The sequence below is a fragment of the Zosterops lateralis genome, assembly GCF_965231275.1.
Source record: "Zosterops lateralis genome assembly, chromosome: 9".
NCBI lineage: Eukaryota > Metazoa > Chordata > Aves > Passeriformes > Zosteropidae > Zosterops > Zosterops lateralis.
The window spans coordinates 3323456-3345165 of NC_139769.1; positions in this window are offsets into that span (position 1 = coordinate 3323456).

A 21710-nucleotide genomic window follows, 5' to 3' on the forward strand; every position below is an offset into this window, starting at 1 on the left:
TAATAATATTGGAACACTGGGCAGGGAAAAGAAAATTCAGAAGGTCAAAGGCTAAACCTCCACCTGAATTTTAAACTGAATTGGAAAGGAAAGAAGATTAAATTCAATTGGTTAGATCTTGTAAACTGGGCTTAAAAAAAAAGTTTCCAAGGACAACAGCAGCACCAAACTCTGAATTTTCAGAGTCAGAGAGGGCACCTTGAGCAACCAGTCAAAGAGGAAAAGGATTGTATAAAAGATTACTGATCCTGTGTTTCTTCTACCCTGTATCTCAGTGAGCTCTACAAAAGTAAAAACCATATTTGCATATTTCAAACTTGTGAATATCATGATAAACATTTTGTGTCCACAGTCTCCACAGGAAAATATTTTTTAATGGGAATATTTTTTTTTAAGTTGTTCTGAACTAGATGAATTCTAACACTTAAAAAAAATCTCTAAAGCAAGACTAGGACAAAATTATCACAAAATGGAGCAGAATAAGGAGTCTACCCACAGTCTGGCATAACTGAAGCATTAATTACTAAAATGGATAAAGCTACCAGAAATAGTTAAAGAAATGGCATCTTTAACAAAATGGTGGGGTTTTACTGAATTCCAGGCAAGCAAATATATGAGTCAACATCGGAAATGTGATGCAGACAAAACATTGCAACTGCTTTGCTGGTTTCAGACGCATATTATATTTATAAAGACAGAAGTTTTATCCTTAAAAAAAAAAAAAAAAAAAAAAAAAAAGCTTTGTCTCTTTGATATCTTTGTTTTCTCTTGCCTAATTTCTAGATCCAGTAAGCAAATTATTTTAAATTATTTTACTGTATTTTCTTTTCAGTTGCAAAGTCAGCCTCCTTGGGCTTGCATTCACTTGATGTGCACCCGTCTTAATTGAAGCTGATCCCTTTCAGTCTTGGCAGCACGTTGATAATAAACAGGAACCAAACACCATTTGGCAAATCCCAATCTACCAGCAAAACCAGGGAGAAAGCAGAAAACCCAGGGCCATCTCCTGGAATCAGTTTCTGGGCTGCAGCTCTGTCTTCGTATGTATATGATTTTATTTGATTTTTTTTTATAGCCAAGCACTTATCATCATAATTGTATTTGTAATTTCAAAAGTACATTATCATACTAATGGATGATGACCACTCAACAGTCACAAGAAATATTAATTAAAGAAGTTCTCCTGTCCTAAAATGGACAGTGTTCCCTAACCCTCATTATGGAAATTGGTTAAACCAAGAGAATGTTTCCTTTATAGTTTCAGCTCTTCAGAAAGCCTTTGATATCCTAAGCCAAAGCAACAAACCATCAGAAGCAGAAAGATGTACTTTGGTCCCCCATGCCAGCTTTTTACTTATGTCTGCCATTTCATTTCCCCTGTAATATGGGGGTAAGTCTTAGCCAACATCTTCATTTTCATTCATTAATGAAATCATGGTAACATCCCAGTTTTCACTTAGCTGTCTCCCAGGTACTTTGGAGGTGTCTGTCACCATGGTATGTGTCTATATATATAGAGAGCCTTCTGCCCAAAAACAACCGGTCAGTGAAGTTTTTCAATATAAAAAGGTCAAAGTACTACAAGACTGTATTATTATCACTTAAAACTCCATGAAGCATTAAAATCACGAGTGTGGAATGCTGGAAAACACAACCTGATACCACTGTGGCTGTTGGTGGGTTCTGTTCTCCCTCTCTGCCCCACACTTAGCAGTTGTGGCTTCTCATCCAAACTTCCTTTTTTTCCTGAAATAAAAGGACACTTTGTGCCATGCCAGAAGATGCTCTGCTCATCCACTGTTCTGCTGTCCTTGGCTTTAATCAGCAGAGGTAAAATGACTCCCTAAATAATTTGCAAGGCAATAAAAACAAGCACACGCAAGAATTGCCACAGCTTCTACGTTCTTGGAGAGGGGGGAAAAAATGTCCTGAAAAGCTCTCTTTATTAATATGAGATGGCAAATATTTTTTGCTGTTTATTAAATCACATGAAAGGTTAATTATGGTTAGCGACTGTGGGTAGAAAACAATTCTTGGAAGATGCTTTTGTAACAACAGGTTGGCAGTATGCAGAAGCCATCTGCTTCCTGCAAATGTTAAGGTACAATCTCAAACTTGTGAGGTTAAAAATTACAGATTGCAGAGTAGTTTGGTAGAAGGAAAATCCATGTTGTGTTGATGTAAAGTTGCTCAGTCTCCTTGACACACAGCCTGGAAGGAATGCCAAGTTCCCTAAAGGACGATGTTTGGCTGGAGAGGACCCTCGCTCGGGGTATTCTGTGCTCACACTGGCTGTCTACACAGCTAATTAAGTCATTTTTGTGCTGTGATTCATCTTTTTTAATCCAAGAATTGGTTTCAAATCCTGACCCGTGAATAGGAGTGGATTGTGGCTATAATATTCTGCTTTCAAGGGGGGAATTCGGCTCCTTTCAAGAAGGAGAACTGATAAAATCATTATCAAGGAGACGCACTCCTGAAACTTGTTGCTTCGATGTGTGGACTTCACCATGGCTGCAAACTCCTCATGGGCAGCACTATCAGTAAGAAAAGAAGAGTTATCACCCCCATTTTATACATAGTTATCTGGGCAAAAAAGCAGGAAGAGATTTGTCTGTGAGCACACAGGGAGGTTGCGGCTGATGGAATCAAACCCAGATTTTTCAGACTGAAGTCCCTTAACCAGAAAACCATTCTTCCTCTCTATGGGTCAGCCTCAGTGACTTCAGCATTTGGGCTGGGCACTTAGACATATTTGTCCTTTTCCAAGGATCAGATTTAATTCTGCTGGATTTTCCACTTCTGGAAAATGTCACCCACTTTATCCTTCCCCTCTACAGATAACATTGCCCAACTTTACGTGCTCCTCACCAAGGAAAGGCAAATTGAACCACCTGTAAGAGAAGGGAAGGGGGAACTGCCCCCTTCACTTTTCAGCCACATAGGAATAAATTGTTTTGGTTTTTTTGAGACAGTCTGACCTGATGGCATGCAACCTTCAGCCCTTTTGCTGCTCCCCTAACTAACTTCCAACCACTCCCCACACTTGTCTCTAGGAGTTAACTGCCAGCTGGCTCCAGTGTAAAAGGTCTCATTTAGGAAAAATTTCTTCTCTGAAAGAGTGGTCAGGCTTTAGAACAGGCTGTCCAGGGAAGTGATAAAATCACTATCCCTGGAAATGTTCAAAAGGTGTGTGGATGAAGTACTTGGGGACATGGTTTGGTGACAAACACAGCTGACTTGATGATCTCAGAGGTCATTACCGACCTAAAGGACTGTGATTTCCAAGCACTGACAGCAAAGAGACACTGAGATGTTTACTGAGCAATAAAACAATCTGGGGGCTTGTTTCCTGTTACTCTACCCTAAACAATTCTGTCAAGGCTATGAATGTCTGCAGGGGTTTCTCCTCCAGCACTGCCTTGTTTTTGAAAAGAAACTTTCTAGCTAGATGGTATTTTTTAAAGTATTTTTTTGAAGTGATTTTATCTCCTCCTTTTGGGCTGGAATTGGTGATCCACTCCATTATCAGCACCTCCTGCCAGGAAGGACATCCTGCCATTAAAACCCCTCTGGATGGAGGAGGGAGGGGCAGACCTGACCCCCTTGGCTGTGCTGCAGAACTCCCAATCACTCATCACAGCCTTGCTCCCCAGTGCTGGCAGCATCCCTTACCAGGATCGTTAGCAGCAGGACCTGCCCTGCATTGTCCCCTTCTGCTGCCAGCCCTGCTGCTGCCTCATTGCCTGTGAAACCCTGAGCTCAGAGCTGCTTGTGGGATGCAGGTGATGGGATCTTCTATTTCTGGGCTGAAACTACTGATGGGGAGGACAGAATCAGCTCTATTCATCTCCCTGACATTTCGTCAACAGACCTGGACCTTTCCTTCTCTTCTTCTTACCCTGATCTCTTCAGTGAAACTGAAGATCATTATGGGTAATACCAGTAACACTTTCATCAGGCTTCCTGGAGTGCCCTGCAGGAGTTGGCTGCATATGAGGGACTGAAACACATAGAAATTAGGGATGAGATGTTTCAATTCCACCGAAGGGATTTGGATGCCCAGCATCCATTAAAATGAATAACAATTCCTGTCCTGCCCTAAATGGCCAGAACCCAAATTGCTCCATGAGATGGAAACCATCTTGGTTAATGCATGGACACTTAAGCCCTCAGCATCTGACTTCACTTATATTTTATTTCCAGCAAACTTGGTTGATGGTGTCCAATGAAGCACTTGCACACGGTTACCCTTTCCCCGGCAGCTCATCGGGCCGTCACTTGCCAGCTCCACTATCAGGGGAAGGTGATGAAGGTACCTAATTTGTTTGCAAGTTGGAGAATGATGTAAAAGGTTCCTCGTCCATCATGATAAAGGCTTTCAAAAAAAACCCAGACAAATGTTCCTTCCTCTCGTTTCGCCCGCTCTCCGCGAGGACATTTGAAACAGAGGGAAAGTTAAGCATGGCCATATGTACAGAGGAGATGCACACAAATCACAGCTGCTGCTAATTGGATCCAGAGATCTAATTGGTCCCTCATGGTGGCACCCTGGGCTGCTCCTGCCTCTCCTGACCTGCCAAGGGGCTCAGCCACTCAGAGCATCAGGTCGCTCACTAAGCAGAGCAGGCATTCAGGGCCTTGCCCAACTTGAGGGGAAGATGAAGACATAAAATAAAATATAGTAATATAAAATAACTCCAAGTGCTTGCTCTGAGGCTAATGCTTCATCCAGAAAGCATCCCTACACCAAAGCATTGAGAAATACTGCTAATAATGCCAGAAATAAGAGGTTTCTCACATCCCCTTCCTGCCCTAAGTGAAAAGCAACATGCCTGTCTGTGTTAGGGACTATTGGTCTTTTTAAACCCTTTTTAGGACCACTATCATCCCATCCAACTCCACACGTGAGTCCAACCATGAACTCTGGACTTAGATGCTCCCAAGTCACATGGAGCAAAGTCCTGGGGAAGTGGGGAGAAAATACCCAAAATTTGGTCTCAGGTCGGCTTTAGTCCTGGTAAAGGCTCTGAGTCTTCTTTTATTATGCAAACCTCCTCAGCCAATCCTGATTTTAATAAAGTTGATTAATGATTGTGCTGTGGACAAGGACAGTTATTCCCTGACTTATGCTATGCCGTTTATGGAAGCTGTAGCCTTAAATGAATTACTGCAGGGATCATTAAATTTTGACTTAAATTGGACATAGTAAGCTCATTTAAAAAAATAAAAAGCTTAGCAAGTTATATATAAACTAGAAGAAAAATGAATCTCCTCAAACTGTCTCCCATCTCCTTCTCAAGCAGGAACCTAAAGGGCAGATTTGCAAAAGGAAGTTTAAATTTGCAGGGCAAATCTTCATGAGGGCACTTTGAAGCTGCATTTGTGCAAGTGCTAATTGAATTATGGGCTCAAAATTTGGACCTTTATCCTCATTCAGTTTAACAGGTCCCCAGATTTAGGGTTGGCAGTAGAAATATTGTTACCCTGGAGAAAGAAGGTGAAAATTGCCATCGTCTCTCTCCCTGAGTGGTGTCAAAGGGGTTGGTGGGAAGTGGGTGCTGCTCCCATGCCCTGCACTGTGGCAGCTGGGGATACAGAGACCCAGAAAAGAGGCACACAATTTTTTAATGGAATTACCTTTAAAAGTCACGTTAAAAAAAAGTTTGATGGCTTTAAGATTTGAGTACTTCTTCACTGAGCATTTTTAGAGAGAGGATGGAGATGCTGGACATGGATTTTTTTTTCTGCTTTGCAAGCATTTGAAAACAGTTCAGTTTTTGTTGATTTGGTCTGCCTTGCATAAAACTGCCAACATTACTCCTTGGTGCTGAGAATAATCACAGGAATGACCACAGGGCCTTGTGAAGATGGTCACAGACTGGGAAACATTCCCCAGAAGAGCTGTGGTGGCCCCTGGATCTCCAGAAGTGTCCAGGTTGGATGGGGCTTGGAGCAACCTGGGATAGTGGAAGGTGTCTCTGCCCATGGCAGGGGGTAGAACTGGACAAGATTTAAGGTCCTTTCCAACCCAAACTATTTTATGAATATTCATTCATTAAATAAAAAGGACTGCACCTTTGCTATGGATATGTTTCCAGTATGGAGGGAAGACTAAAAGCAAAAATAAGGTGATAAAGTGGGAGGGGATTTAAGTAACAAACCCTTCTTAACAGCCAGACTGAAAGCTCCAGTCACACATTGCCCACCCTCCAAATCCCAGTCACATCATCCTGGGGGAAGGGGTGAGCTCAGAGGGTAAAGAGATTGTAACAACATCCTCCCCATTCCCCATGCCTTTCTGTGTTTTAATTAAAAATCTTAATTAATTAATTTTTCACTTTGTGTCAAAATTCCCTTCAGTGGGATGATCAATGATGGACATACCTCTTGGGAAATGGAACTAGAGAAAGGAAAGATGCTTTTTTTTAATGACTCTTGTGCAGCAAACCCTAAAAGACTGCAGTTACTGCCCTTTCATGCTGACTTGATTGGTCATAGCAGAATTAAATTTCTGCTCTAATCCAGGAGATTTTAAAACATATACTAATGTTAAATTAAAAATTAAAAAAAATTAAAAAATGAAAACTGGGCTATGCCTCAGATATTTGATAATCTATAAATACAGAACCAGTATATGCTCTGCCCAAAAAAAATATGGAAAATAATGTAAAATTTCAACACCTCTCTGCTTTTTACTTTCTGGCAGAAAGGGCTCAGCATGCAGGGGGTTCAGTCCTTTCTCCATAACCCAGAGCTGCCTTTCCTCTGGATGGAAATTTCTATTCCATCGCCATCTCGTGGTTCCCTGCAAAAACTGCTGCCTCTGCAGAACGTCTCCTCACGTTGCTGCTGCTGAATTGAACGAAGGCCCCTTTTAAGATGCAACATCCACTGGACATGAGACACACGGGGCACTAAAATTAATATTGTGTAGCTGGGCCTGCAACGGGGGAGTTGGAACGGGAAAAATGGGGATTTCAGTCCCAGCACTCAGGAACTCAGCTCTGCCTTTTGCAGCCACTCACTAACCCGTGATACATGGTGCTCATTGCCCAGTGGATTTGAGGGTTTTTTGTGGGTGCAGGATGGATCCTGATCCATGAGAAGAACCAGGAGGAAACTGTCCTTACAAATGATGAACGACACCAAAGCTCTTATTTAGAGTGGAATATCTGGCTTGCTTATCATAGAAAGTTTGGTTTGGAAGGGACTTTTCAAAGATCATCTAGTCCAACCCCCCCCACAGTGAACAGGGACATTTTTAACCAGACCTGGCTGCTGGGGTATCTTCTGTCCATGAAATCCTTTTTGTAAAAATTTCATTGATTTTTACAACATATTACTTCTTTGACTAGTTTGAACCGCACTGAAACAATGAAGGGCAAACCCCAGATTTATGACGGTTTTTATATTATTATTGTGGCACTGGCACTGCTTTGGGAATGTCACTTATTTAAACGTGTGCAAGAGCCCCCTGTGCAGATTGCAAAATGTGATCGTGTTGTGATTGCAGGGAGGGAGGAGGATGGAGAAAGAGTTTCAGAAATTGACATCAGTCTGAAAAATCTCAACTCTGAGCACACCAGCAGCAGCTCTCCAGTCCAGCCCACTCTGTTGAACTTGTCAAAATCCCCTCACCTTGATTTCATCCCACTGGAAAAGGAGTCTTTGCAGGAGGCTGCATGTGTGCCCCTGGTTTTCCTCAGCAAGGCAAGGAGAGAGGGAATGTTGAAACTCAGCCGGTGGTTGGGAAATTGCCCCCCTCTAATACAAGCCAGACCCGTGGAAACCCTCCAGGTCTCAAAATCCCTCCTCAGCCCAAGCAGAACTTTGATGAAGAAAAGCAGAATAAAAGTGAACAGGAAGAAAGCGAGTTTAAATAAGCCCAAACAAGTAACAGAAGATTTTGAGAAAGCAAAGTGAGCAGCTGTGGGGAGCCCCAGCTGTTTCACTGCCCCAGAAAAAGCCAAGAAACCATGGAAAATGCCCTGTTGTGGTGAATGGCATGGACATCCCCAGGTCTCTCCGTAGCCATGTGCATGTGGGCATGAGCACCATGGGCAAGGGAGGACAATGAGTAAATCTGAGTTTTGTCAGTGAATAGTTCTAGTGAAGTCAGTGTTTAGCTCAGCTTTGGGACTTTTTGATGGCAGATTTCCCATTTTCCTGGGAAAAATCTCCCTGAAGACGTTGGCTGGTGGATTCCCACTTCACATCTCCTGGATACATCAGCTCTGCTGCTCCATATTCATCCCTGCTGGGTCTCACACCCCCTGTTTGCAGCCAGTTGGAGCAAAACACGCAGTCCTGTCCACCCTTGCCTCCCCTCACCATCTTAAGACACAAACAGTGTCTTCTGTTTTTCTTTTCCAGCACAGAGCCACAGGCTTTGTGCTGCTTCTCTCCAGCCCAAGGAACGTGAGGAACAAAGCACTCCAGAGCTCATTTGGGCAGTGTACTGAAAGGGACATTGCTGCCACATTTGGGACCTACTCTTAGGGCAGGGAAAAGGCAGTTTCAGGACCTGAAGAGGAAGGAGCAGTGGTTGGAATGTAGAACCATTAGGAGAGTACATTATCACTTTACATTATCATCAGGCATTTAAAAGTATTTGCAAGAGGTGGTTCCCAGCTTACTTTTCACTGCACCATGGAGCAAGCCTAGAAACAAATGAGGAACTAGTTCATTTGGACCTTGTTGAAATGAATGGCTTCCTTTATACCAGCTGCCTCTCAGAAATGTCGAGATTTAATTAATCCCTGGCTGGAAATGTACAGTATTGCCTAATCTCTAATTCAGGATATTGTCTAATCTCTAATTCAGTGCTAACGCTCAGCATAAAGAATGAGGTTGGTTGAATGTACAGCTGGAAAACTGACCACAATCCCACCAGTCTGGTGCTGTTCACTGAGCAGTCTCAGTGCTGCTGCTGTGGGAGAGGAATCATTTGCTGATGGTTGAATTTGGGACTATATTATTGTGCTGAAGCTTTGCTACAAGCCAAAAGAGTGCCACAGCATGTCAGTCCCAGCTTCTCCACCCTCCATTTCACTCCTGGCCTTGTAGCCTGTCCAGCTCTTGGTGCCACATTACCAAAGCCATCCAAGGAAGAGAAGTCTCTACAGGCATTGATGTGCAACAGTTCTGTATAACCTTCCTTTAATATAGCCTTGCTAGAAAACCTGCAGAGAAAACTTCAGGCACTGGTTGCCCCCTCCCAGCCCCTCCTTGGGAATGAGGTGCCCATGCCAAAGTGCTGGGGCTCCTCAGAGGGGAATGAGGCAGCTCCTGCTCGGGAATGATGGAGCAGGATGGGCAGCACGTGTGTGCTCAGCCAGCTTTGCACTGTAAGAGGATCACCTCCTTTTTTGGAACAATCAACTGGCCCGTGTCTCTTGGGTCACTTTGGTAGCTTTGAGTATTCCTGAGCACCCCCAGCAACCCTGAGCTCCTGCTGCCAGCTCTCCCCTGGCTCTCACACACACAGAAGGATGTCAAGCTCTGCCCTGGCCCCATCTGCTCTGCCTCACACCTCCTGGAAACCACTCTTCTTCCTCACCCTTTGCCCTAGGCTATATATAAAGGGCTAATCCCAAAGCTGGACCTACAAAGACCTTAGCTGCTGGCTTCAGGGTGGATTTTTTTAACAAATGATTAAATAACCAGAGGAGAACAGCACAGAGTCATCACTGAGCTGCTCCAAATTCTGTACGTGATTCCTTCCCCCCCAGGAGGATGCAAACTCTGAGGAGTTGAGACAGATTGATGCTTGCCAGTGTCCTTTGACAGGTTTTGTCTTCATTTGCATTTTCATAGGTGAGATGAGAAACACTGGTTGGGTTTTGAATGAAAACTGTGGCAGCTTCCATACAGAATCCCCAGATATGTGCTCTGGGTTGTCATGTGCAGACTCCAACTGGAGAAGATCAGAGGAAAAGGATCTATTTTTGGTTTTGCATCTAGTAATTACTCTGAACAAATGAGCAATGCATCTGAGAAGTAATCAGCAATCTTTTTTCAGGTTTCCATCTGGTAAAATTCCTGTAGGTGCTGTAACTTCAGAATAATTTCAGGCCTGTACTTCTCACTGAAGACTCTGAAGTTCGAGTCAAACAGCGAGTGGAAGAACACAGATTTGCTGTTTTGTCACTCATGACCATTCAGAAAACTACTAAAACAACACTCCTCAGGGCTGTGAACACCTACACCCAGTAGTGCTGGATGCAGTGAGTTTTATAGAGTTCTAGTTTTCTAGAGTTCCTGATTAGAAAGGACTCACAAGATTCTACAAGTCCAACTTCTAGGAAAGTAAAAAGAAAAGAAAGAATGAAGGACAACTGAAAAAAGTAAGAATGAATGAAGAAATTAAGAAATAAAAAAAAAATTAAAAAAAAAAGGAGGAAAGAAAAATATTAAAGGAGTCCAACTCAAAGAAATATTTTCTTTTTATAGCTTGTGAAGTTACACCAGGATGAGAGTTCCCTTTGCCTCTAAATCTTGTTCTGCAGTGACAATGAAACAGCACAGTGGGGAATGGGGAGAGTTGTGAGGATGAAGGGAAGGATGCAGGAGTCAGTTACACTCTGGACTTAATACAGTTTGAATCCTACATGAAGGTTGGAGTCTTGCCATGTTACAGAGTATAACAGCACTTAAAGAGTGAAAATCCCACTGCTTCTCCATGTAGGATGAATTAGCACAGATTTGCAGGCTGGTTTCTTTGGGAGGCCAGTGGTGATTCTGGGGTGAATTTCCCAGCTTTCTGTGAAACTGAGGTTTCACATCATTCATGAGCAAGTTCCACCCACTGAATTGGGGTGTCACAGACCCGTGGAAAGGAGTGGGAGCAGAACAGGAGACCTTGGAGCTGTTGCTTTTTAGACACCAGTTATTGCAGAGTACTCTGTGCATCATTCTGAATTTAGGCTTGTTTTTGTAGGGAAGCAATTGGCTGGCAAGATTGCTGTAAGTATTCCCAGCAGTTGTGTTTGGGGAAAAAAAGATTCCTTTTCTTAATGGAAAATTTTGACTTTATAACTCAAAACTTGAAAATTTTAGCTGAAAACTGTGAGAGCCTTCCCCAGTGTGACTTCTTGTTTTCCAACAAAAATAAAATAGCAGAGATGCAAGTGGAAAGTTTCTGCTTTCAATCAGAAGGAAATTTTCCTTTCCTACCAGTTCAAATAGCTGGTAGTCTCTAGTCTAGCCTCTCTGCCAGCCTCCAGCTTCCCTGTTGCTCATGGATCAGTGTTTCCCAGGAGGCAGAGGAAGCTTTGCAGAGCTGAGAAAGGTCTGTGCTTGGCCACAGCTCTCCCTGAGCATGGACAATGTCACATTTGCAGCCACGTTGCCAGGGATCTCCTGGACACTGATGGAGATGAGACACCTGCGGCTGTTGAAAAATAAAAATCAGTTTCCAGGCTGTGATCAGCAACAATCTGATTTTCCATGAGAAGGTGGCTTTTAGGTCGAGAAATATGGTAATATAAATTGTTTAACCCTGTGTTGTGGAGAGATTTGAGCAACAGAAGGGGTGAGATGGTGGCAGAACTCAGCTCACCACAGGCACGTCTCAGAGCTGTGTGCCTTTGCCTTAATGAGACATTTGCATTTGGGGTTTGGGGTTGGAAATAGGGATTGACTGAGAAAAACTCACCCTGACTTCAGAGCAGAACTGATGGATTTGGTGAGGATGCTAAAGGAGCCCTCAGCAGTGGCCTCCTCCCTCCTGGCAGTGCCACCACCACCTGTGTATGGTGTCAGTGTGAGCAAGACATGTCCAGCGACCTTCAAAGAAATAACTGCTTTAGTTGGGGATACACTGTTCCCCACATAGCCCATCTCTGGTGAAAGCCTGGCCTGTTAAATTAAACCCATTTTAATAAGGGTTTTAAATGCTGCTTGCCCATATGCAGAATTATGTCTTTAAAGATTAAAAAATCCAATATAAACAAAATAAATCCAGGGAGCTGAATGCATGAATCATTATTTTAGTACATATTGTCCATTCTAATCTGCAGTCCAATTGTGAAGTCATTCAAAATGCTGCTTCTCAGTAATTAGCAGGAATCTAACTCCGAGCCAATTTCTGATTAAATGTGCTTAAAATCAATAAAACATCATGAGTGATTAGAGTCACGTGTGATTAGCCCTGTCGAACAAAGCAGAATAAGTTATGGCCTCACTTTAACTTGTCAAAAAACAGAACTGGGGGTGGGAATGAGGAGGAACAGCTGATATTTCTATAAAGGGTTTTTCCAGTTCTCTGCCTCTCTCTTCGCTCCTTTAGAAAAGTGAAAGGATTGGTTTGTTGTCTGAAAATTACAGGCTGAAGGGGAAAGTTTGGGGTGGCTTTGGCTTCTCCCATGGGTTTGTTTAAGGATATGCTGGGAATGTTGTTCCTGCATCACAGCTATGAAGAGTTACCTGCTCCTGGCCCCACCTGTTCCCCAGCTCAGTCCTGACTATTTGCAGAAGGAAATGGCTGTATTATTTTATTTATTTCTCTTTTCTAAAAGAGGCACAAAGATCTTTTCTCTCTCCCTATAAAGGGAGCAATCCAATGAGATATCCCCTGTCAGTAATGAAAATAAAGAGCAGCAGCTCAAGCCCAGGTGTTGATTGAGAAGCATTAGAGGGTGAAGCTGCTGGTGAGATGATTTCTGTCCATCCTGCTGGAGACCCCGGGGTCTCCTGGATACAAACCACCATCTCCTCCATCAGTTTGGGGTCCAGCACGAGGTGCCGCAGAAGGAAAGTGGCTTTTTGGGCAGGCAGCTTTTGGCAGCACGTCCCCCCATCCCGGCAGCTCGGGGGATGGTGCCTGCACCCGGCTGGGAGGGAGACGGCTGAGATCTCACGTGGGGGCTGTGTGGGGTGGGAGAACTTCTCTGGAGCTTGGAGCTTGGCAGGGCTCACCAGCAAAGCTTTCCTTGACGTCAGGAGATGGAGAACAACACTCATTTATAGCTACAGCTTCTTCCCTCACAGCTGTGTGGCCACATCCCCACCGGCTGGACCCTCCGAGGAAAATCCAACTCTGTGCTGCCTCTGGATCCAGCCCTGAGTGATGCTGCTGGGGCTGCTCTCTTCCTATCTCAGTCAGCACAGCAAAACCCACACCCACAATGTGCTCCTGGTGGTGGGTGCAGAGGGGAGGCTTGGGAAGTGTTGTCCCAAGTGTATTTCTGCTGGCAGACTGCGTTTAATTGTCTTGTTTTGTGGCCTAGTTGAGAGGACATTGTTTTTTCAAGAGTACATCCACATGCTCGTTTCCTGCTCCTGGCAAGGTTCTGGACTTCCACCAGTGAATCCAGATGATATTATTATTATTAATTCCCAGGAAACTCTCCATTTGCCTGTCCCATGGGACAAGGGCTTGTGACTCCATGTCACACCTGGGAGATGAAATGAGCCATCAGGGAAGGCTTGGGGAAACACCTACAGGTACAGGGAACCTTCTTCTAAGTGGAGTCTCCTATGGGTGACCCCATCATCCCCAAACACCATGCTGAGCTTTGGGTTGGTGTGTCTTTCAAAAGAAATGGTCTTGAAAGCCTCCAGTTGAAATAAAAATGAAAATCAAGTTCATTAAATGGTGACTTGAGTCAAAATTAGTAATACAGAGTCACGAAGGGTAGGTTGTGCATCATGATGTGCTGGTGGCTGGTCAACATTGCCAGCAGGGACAATACACCTGGTTTGCCCTACATAAATTTCCTCTCTTTTACAGGTTTTCTTACAGCTTTTCATGCAAGCTGCTGGTCTTTAACGGCAGAAAACCAGAGGAGCAGATCCTCAGCAGATATCCGTGGCAGCAGCTGAGTTGCCCCCAAATTACAGCAGCTGAGTCCCAGGGTCTGCTGTGCCCCGAGAGAAAAATCACCCTGCACTGACCTTCTGGATGCAGCCTCAGTGTGGGACCATCTGTGCTCATCCCTGGTGCCAAGGTGTGTGTGGGGAGATCTGCTGCTTGAGGTGATGGGAGTCAGGACCATCCAAACAGGGTGCTGAATAAAACCCAGGCCTGGATGTGGGAATTACATAAATCAGCTAATTATTCCTCTCTCTGAGCCCCCTGTGCATAGTTTGGTGTCTGAGCTGGGATTTTTTGCTTTTCTCCAAAGCAGCTGGAGATGGGATGTTGAACATGGTGTGTTACTGCTCCTAATGGTATTAAAGAAAAACATCTCAAGTGCTGGTTGGCATATTCTGATTGTATATGAGGGTAAAATTAGTGCCAGATTTGGAGCAGGGAAGACTTTCCTCCAGATAGATTTGCAGGAGTTGTTGAGGGAGGGAAGCAGGGAGTTGGGGGAGCACTGGATAGAACCTCTCTCTTGGAGTTAATTTGGCATTTTCACTGAACAACTCCCTGCTACAGAAGACCAGAGCCCTTGGTGGTTCCTTTTCTCTCTTCCTTTGGTGTTACTATTTGTGGCTTTATTTATTTGTTCTAAAAGCCTTAAGCTCGTTATGGCATTTTTGCAAGTGTTTCTGTGGCTTGTGTTGAGTGAGTGTGTGCAGAGCAGTTGTTCCCTGGACTTTTGGATTAATGTTTGTCATATGATTGCCTGTGATTTCATGACCTCTGTGGCTGAAGTGAGCCCTGTGGGGTTTTTTTATGTATGTGCAATTTAGCTTTTAATTAAGGCCTTGTTATCCAGGGAGTTGCAGCTTGGTTGGCTCACATGCCCCAAGGTTCTCCTGGCTTGATACTGAAGTAAGGTAGCCCATATTTGGAAATATTCAGCTCATTTCTCTTGTTTCAGTTTTCCAAGCTGTTTGAATTAATCTTCAGTCTTCTCTTCCAATGTTTACTGAAGAACAGCAGTTTTTTTTAACACTCCCTTGTATCACACAGTGTGATCAGCCCAGCTCAGACAATGTGCATTCATGCTGGGGTCTGTTGCTCATTTAGCAGTCTACAAACTCCTAATGAAGTGCAGATGCACTGGGGAAGATCTTCCCTCCACGGATGAATCCTGGATCAGGATGTGCCGAGGAGCCGTGGCGAGCAATTCACAGGAGCCACTTGCAGGCGTTGTAGAGAGTGTAGTTTTACTTTTATTTATCTTCCTATTGATTCCTTTTTTTCTTTGCTAAATGGCTCATCGGGTCCCTGGGTATAAATCTTAAAATATGTATTATACCTGGGCATAAAATCTATCTTTTTTGGGAACATGAGTGGGTTTTGTTGGTTCAGGTTTTGGGTGCTCAGCCTGCCCTGTGTGCACAGAACTGATTTCCAGACTGGACTTCCTTTGCATGCACTATCTCCCTCAGCTGTCTCTAGGATACCCAAAGAATTGGGAGCCTTGACAGATGCCTGGCTGCAGATTAATTCCAGATGACTGGAGCAGATAGGTACCAGACCCTTTCCCTCTTGCTCCTGCTGCTCCCCAAAGCAGGAATTTCCTTGACAGCAAGTTCCCAAGATGCCACCACACTCAGCTGTTATACTAAAGTAACCTAAAGATTACTATTAGCAGGTTTTCACACATCTGTGTTGGAGTCATTTAGCATAAGGGCAACTCAAGCTGGATTTTATGGCTGTGGTTCAGTATGTAATTCTGGATAATCATATGCTATCTCTATGAAGAAGTAGTAGAGGTGCCTCACACATCAGAATTTCCATCCCAGGCCAAATTTTGAAAAGCAGGAGGTGTTGAGATATTTGTAGCCAATGTTTTTATTGACAAAATGCAAGTTTGTAAAATCGGGATTGAGTTCTGAGTTCAGATTTGGTGTATATTTCAATTTCCTTGTATGTTAAGTGGGCTCCAGCATCTCCATCCTGGCCCAGTTTTAATGGTTTAGTGTCTAGTTCTTGGAGAGTGCTTTTTACTGATGCCTGTGATTTAAAACTGCTGGTTTCAGCCTCTTATTTTTCCACGAGCCCAGTGGTGAGATCTTGACCTGGGTCCTGCACTAATCTAATAATCTTCAGAAATCGTTCTGGAGTGTTTAATATTCACACAGTGGCCAAACTCGGAGTTCAGTCAGTCATAATCATCACACTGGAGCACGGTCAAGATGCAAAGTTTGGCCTGGACCCTGTGGCCATCTGGTTGCAGGGAAACCAGCTGCCTCTCGAGCTAAAAATGCCCTTCATCCATCATGATAAATCCCCTTTTCTACTAAATAACCTTCATTCTCTAGCCTGCCTCCCTGTGTGTAAATGGCCATACTCTTCAACCAGGGTTGTTGATGGTATTTTAGGTTTCACATGTCCTCTTGGGAAAAACTCACACCAGATACCCTGGCAATAAGTGGGGGTGGATCAGCCAGACCTTGTAGAAATCCCTGACCAGGTACATGAACCTTGGTGGCATCACCTGGGAAGGCAGGTGCCTGTGAATGGTTTGAGCCAAGGGGTGTAGAAAGGCACCTGTGACAGGATTCTCCCAAAGGAAAGGCACATTCAGGGCACTTTCAAAGCTTTTTTTTGTGATACAGACAGGAATTGTGCCTCCCAACATTGACTTCTCCATTAGTTGCTAATTGAGCGAAAGAGATGCTGGTGATGCAGGAATTACCCCCCACTAAGTTCAGATGCCTCAAGTAGCTCAGATAAATCATGGTTTAGTCACTTATTTCTCTCCATTGATGCTAAAGGGAATCTAGAACACCAGCTCCATTGTAGACATCAACCCTGGAGACATCTAACATCCCTGGAGATGCGAATCTCAGCTGGGCTGCCTCTGCCTCTAAGCTTGAATATAAGAAAAGGGAAGCCAGGCTGAAATCAAAGGCAGTTAGAGACATAAAACAGATGTAAAATGTCAAGAAAGATAAAAGCCATGAGATGGCCCATGGTCCTGGGAAGCCAAGGACACGCATCTGAAAATGAAGTAGCAAAACAAGAAAGCAGCAGAGAAAAAGGCAGACTTGGACCAGCGCAGGAGGAGAAAAATTTCCTTTCAACACTGAAAGTAACAGTTTCTAAAATCCACCTTCTCTGTCCCTCCCAAAATGTAAATGCTAGTAGTTACCCCTCTGAAAATCTGGAGCAGTTTTGTGGTAGTAAGTAGCAGATTCTTGGCTACTGAAGCCTCAGTGTGGCAGATGGGTTTTTTGGAAAATGACACTTGCGCAGCCCAGCTGGTAACCACAGCTGAGATCTCCCTATTGGAGATCTTAGAAGTCAACGGCTGCATCGGCTTTGATTTCACTGGAAGCAGTGGCTGGGCTGCTGGAAATTGCACCCAGGTGTGAGGTGGAGAGGTCAGACTTGGCCAGCAGCTCCCAGGGTGGTAACTGACCCGTTTCAGGCAATCCAGGCAATTCTCCCTGTTTACCAGGAGAAATGTCTGTGTTAACTGTGATATTGCTGGAACCTCTGGCAAATATTTTTTGCCTTTTTAGGTGAGCTGTTAAAAATGTTTCCTCCCCTGGGCTTGGGCGATATTTTTGGCTGATGGTTGGGCACGTCTTTCCATTGCTGTCCAAGGCCCCCTGCTTTGGAAAGGCCAATCTGCTGCCATCCTGCTGCTAAACCAAGCCAGGAGCAGGCGTTTTCCACCCCCCAGCAGGAGAGGTTGGCACCAGGAAACAGTTCCCTTCTGAATCATGAGAGAAAACTTGGAATATTAAACAATTTTATTGAATAAAGGGATAGTGGATTGTTTTGTCTCACATGTGGTAGAATGAAAAGCAGTCAACAATTTCCCTCAAAAGTAAACAACACAGCATAGGGCAGCTCTGCTGGGGCTGTTGTTGAAATCTTCCTGCTCCCAGAAAATTTGGAAAGAGTTTTAGGAGGGGGAGAAATGTGTGGCACATCTGACCAGTTGCATTTGCCTCTGACTCAGAAACATCAGCTGGGTTTTGATTTTGTCTCTGCTGAGGGCTGCGTATTGTTTCCCCAGTACAAATGATTTTGTATTTCAAATGTTTCTTGCACCAGGTCTCCCTGCACCCAACAATAAATGGAGGGACCTCCAAAGTGTTTTCAATGTCACCTGGAAACAAGTTTTTTTGTATTTTAATTTTCCTTGATTTGAAGAAAGCACAGCTTGCTTTGTACCATCTGATCTGACTGCTATTTAACCCTCCTTTTCCAATAGTTTCTGTGTTCTCAAACTTTGTCTCTAAAACTTACTTTTTGTGCCCATGCCATATGCACACCCACCTGGATGTGTTATGTGCTATGTTATGTTTTATGCTGTGCTAAGTGCTATGCACACACACCTAACCATGATGTGTTATAAGTAGAGATAGCTGTGGATTTTCCATCCTGTCATTTTCCAACTGAAAAAGTACATTCGAAAACATCATGTTTTGCTGTTGAAAAATAGAAATCCTTTCCCCCCTGGATGTACAGCTCCCAAATAAAGCCATCGTTGGGGAAATTGACATTAAATATCTTGTTTGGGGATGGATTGATTGTAATTAGAGTATATATAACATTTCAGTTAAAGTTTTCTTCTCCATCATTTCAACCAAATGTTGAACTGCTCTTGCCAGTGGTGAAACCAGAGGAAATGAGAGCCCTGATCAGTCCTGAACTTTCTCAAGGGAGATGAACTCTCCCTTCACATGGGGTGCAGTGGTTATTGCAGCACTAGGAGTGATGGAAGTGGCATTTGGCTGAGGCCACAGACCCATGGGAAAGGAAAAAGTCTGATTTTGAGACTGGTATTTCGTGTTTTGCATCATTGTTGCCAGAGAAAGAGGCAGTGCTGGGCTGCTCCTGAGGGTTTGGGTCCATGAGATACTTCCCAGTGCCTGTGGGAACACTGGAGGTGGTCTTTGGTTTGCCAAAATCACCTTTGTGAGTGTTTCTTTCGAGGGGATGTGTTGCAGGGGGAATTGTCATTTTCTGCTTTAGGAGGGACTAAAGAAGTGACTTTGGACAGTTTCCACTGTCAGAGTCACACTGCTGATGAAGTTATTTGGTACGTGTCTGGTCTCAGTTTATATTGATCTCTACAAAAAAAAAAAGCAAGAGAAGTACTTGTTCTTTTAAAATGTAATTATAGAAATTATTGCTGTCCAGTCAGCAACTGGAGGACAGCACTGGTGATTCTGCTTTGCCTTCAGAGCCTTAAAGCACTTTGAAACACAGAGTGATCCTGCTTCTACCTGTATGAGTTCACAGTTATCCTCCAAGGCAGGAGTTATTTAGATTATTTAATTTTCACAAAGGAGATTAATTGATTGGTTTGGGAGAGGGGGTGTTTGTTTTGTTGATTTTTTTTTTCCTTCTGTAAATAATTTTCTTTTTTCATCTAGGCATGCTGGAAAAGGAAAATTGTCTATTCCATAGCTACAGGCTTGATCTAGTTATATCCTCTGAAAATTGCCTCAGCTTTCAGAAATGTCTATTATAGAGAAAACATAACATTACAGCTGTTTTGCAGTCTTTAAAGGGCAGAAGCACCTAAGCTATTGCTCCCCTGACTTTTGTTTCCAATGAGTGAAAATTATCTTACAGACAGAATATTGCTGATCACCAAACAGTGCAGAATTGTTGTTTGATTCCTATTCTCTAACAGAGATGCACCAAAAATAGAAACAGCTGCATCTTTCAATTGAGTGAAATTTGAATAATGTTGCTGTGCTGGAAATAAAATGGGAAAGCCACATGGAGCGAGGGGTTTGATCTGGTAGGTGCAAATGACACCAAATTTCAATTTTCTTTAGCAGATTTAGTTCTAGATTTTCTGTGACCCAAAACTCACGAACATTTTAATCTGGGTTCTAGTTTCATATAAAGACTGCAACACTGGTACAAAGATTTACCTTGCACTGCTCAAGAAATGTTCTCACCAGCAGATGCTGGCAGTGGACAGGTGTACAGACCAGTGGTTGACAGATGATCTCACTGAGATGTCAGCTCAAGAAATTAAAGACAGCTGCTTTTCCTCCTTAATCCTGTTCATTTTACAGCTTTTAAAAAATTTACTGAAATTAGTAAGAATTTTTTCCTAAAGTTACAGTTTTTAAATGCCAGCCATTCAAGAACACCTGCAAGCTGTGATTCTGGAGGTTTATACATTTCTCTTACTTAGGAATAGAAGGAAAGTAGCCCCAAAACCAGGCCCCTCCATGAAGCTGTTCTGTGCTGTCCTTGCCTGTAAGTCTGAGCCTGCAGGTGTTACTTTGCATGGATGTTGGACCAGCTACAGGTCCCTGGCACGCAGCAAAGCTGTTATTTGGTAAACAAAATCTTCTGAAATAGTCGAGCTGAAAGCAATTTCTGCACATGAAATGGATAAACTAAGTGGCTTGGGTCTTGCAGTACCTAAATATCTTCAAAGACCCCGAGTCCTGCTGTAGGACAGATTGTGATGATTGCCCAACATGCGGCCGTGACACTGGTGCTCCTTGCTGTGCTCCACAGGACACAACAGACAGGGAAACAGCTTTCCATCCTGCTGCAGTGCTTGCCAGAGCCAGTTTGCTCCTCCAAGTCTGCTCAGGACTGTTTGGAAGGCTTTGGAGGGCCCTTCTTACTTGGTTTGTTGTCACCCCACAGGATCACACCTGTGTTGTTCCCACCCTCCTGTTCCTCTCGGTTTCTGCAGGTCCCCGGGACATCCCAAAGGTTGCACCTCTGCAACATTTACATCTTTGGGCTCATTTGTTATGTCCCTCACTTTACTCATTGCACGGTGATGCATATTTACTAATTCTAACATTTCCTCGTTAGTCATTCCCTCCAGGCCCATTAATCACTATAAATTCCCAAACGAGAGGCTGCAGTACATCGTTCCTTCCAACAGACAGCTGACACGTAGTAATTAGGCAGCTGAACATAAAAATAATGAGGCTGAGGCTCCCGCAGATCTCCTTCCCCCTCTCGGCACCTCGGGGGCAGCCTCTCTGCAGCCACCACTGCACAAGCTGCTCCCCAGCACGGATGTGCCTGTTTCCCTCTCCTTACCCCCCAAACCTGCTCTCTGATCCATTGGAGAGGTACCCAGGCATTTAGCTTTGTGACTTCTGGCAGTATTTTTCCATGCATCACATCAACACACACTGAATTATTTAATCTCTCTGCCTCCCCTGTTTCCCCGTCATGCAGGGACTGGTCCAGCTCCCGTTGTTCATCTCTACCTGCTGCTCCAGAAAATCCTCGTGCCAAGCTGCCCCTGCCAGTTTGCCTCAGCCTCTCTAACTCAGAGCCCACTCTTGGAAATAAATGCATCTTCTCACAATGGCTTCGCTCCCTGAAATAAAGAGTGTGATTCAGGCAGGGGTTTGACTGCCATGTGCAATGCAGAAATGGTCTGAGAGACCAAAAGGCTCTTTGTGTCCAGACTAATTTCCCTGTTTTCTTGTATTCTCCCTCCTCTGCACAGTTAGGGAGCAGTTTTAAGGAGCAGTTCTGCAGCCTTTTTTCCTTTTTTTTTTTTTTTTTTTCTTCCTCTATGGTGATCACTTTTGTTTGCCACAGAAATACCTTGGAAATGGAGTGCTCATGGAGAGGGACACAGCACCATCCACTCCAAATTACACTGCAGTGTCCAGCAGCACTGGCCAAACTGGAGTTAATGAGAATTAGGAAGAAACTTCTCCTGCAGCTCTTTTTTCCTCTTCTGCTCCTTTCTGAAGCAATGTGTCTTGGCTGCATTTGGCTTAAAAAGACCCTTGATCTGCTTTGTTTATGGTAATTTCTTTATTCCTGAGAGAGAGAGAGAGAGGGAAGGCAGCACCGAACTGATATTGTTCTGGGACTGCAGATGGGCAGATGGTTTGAA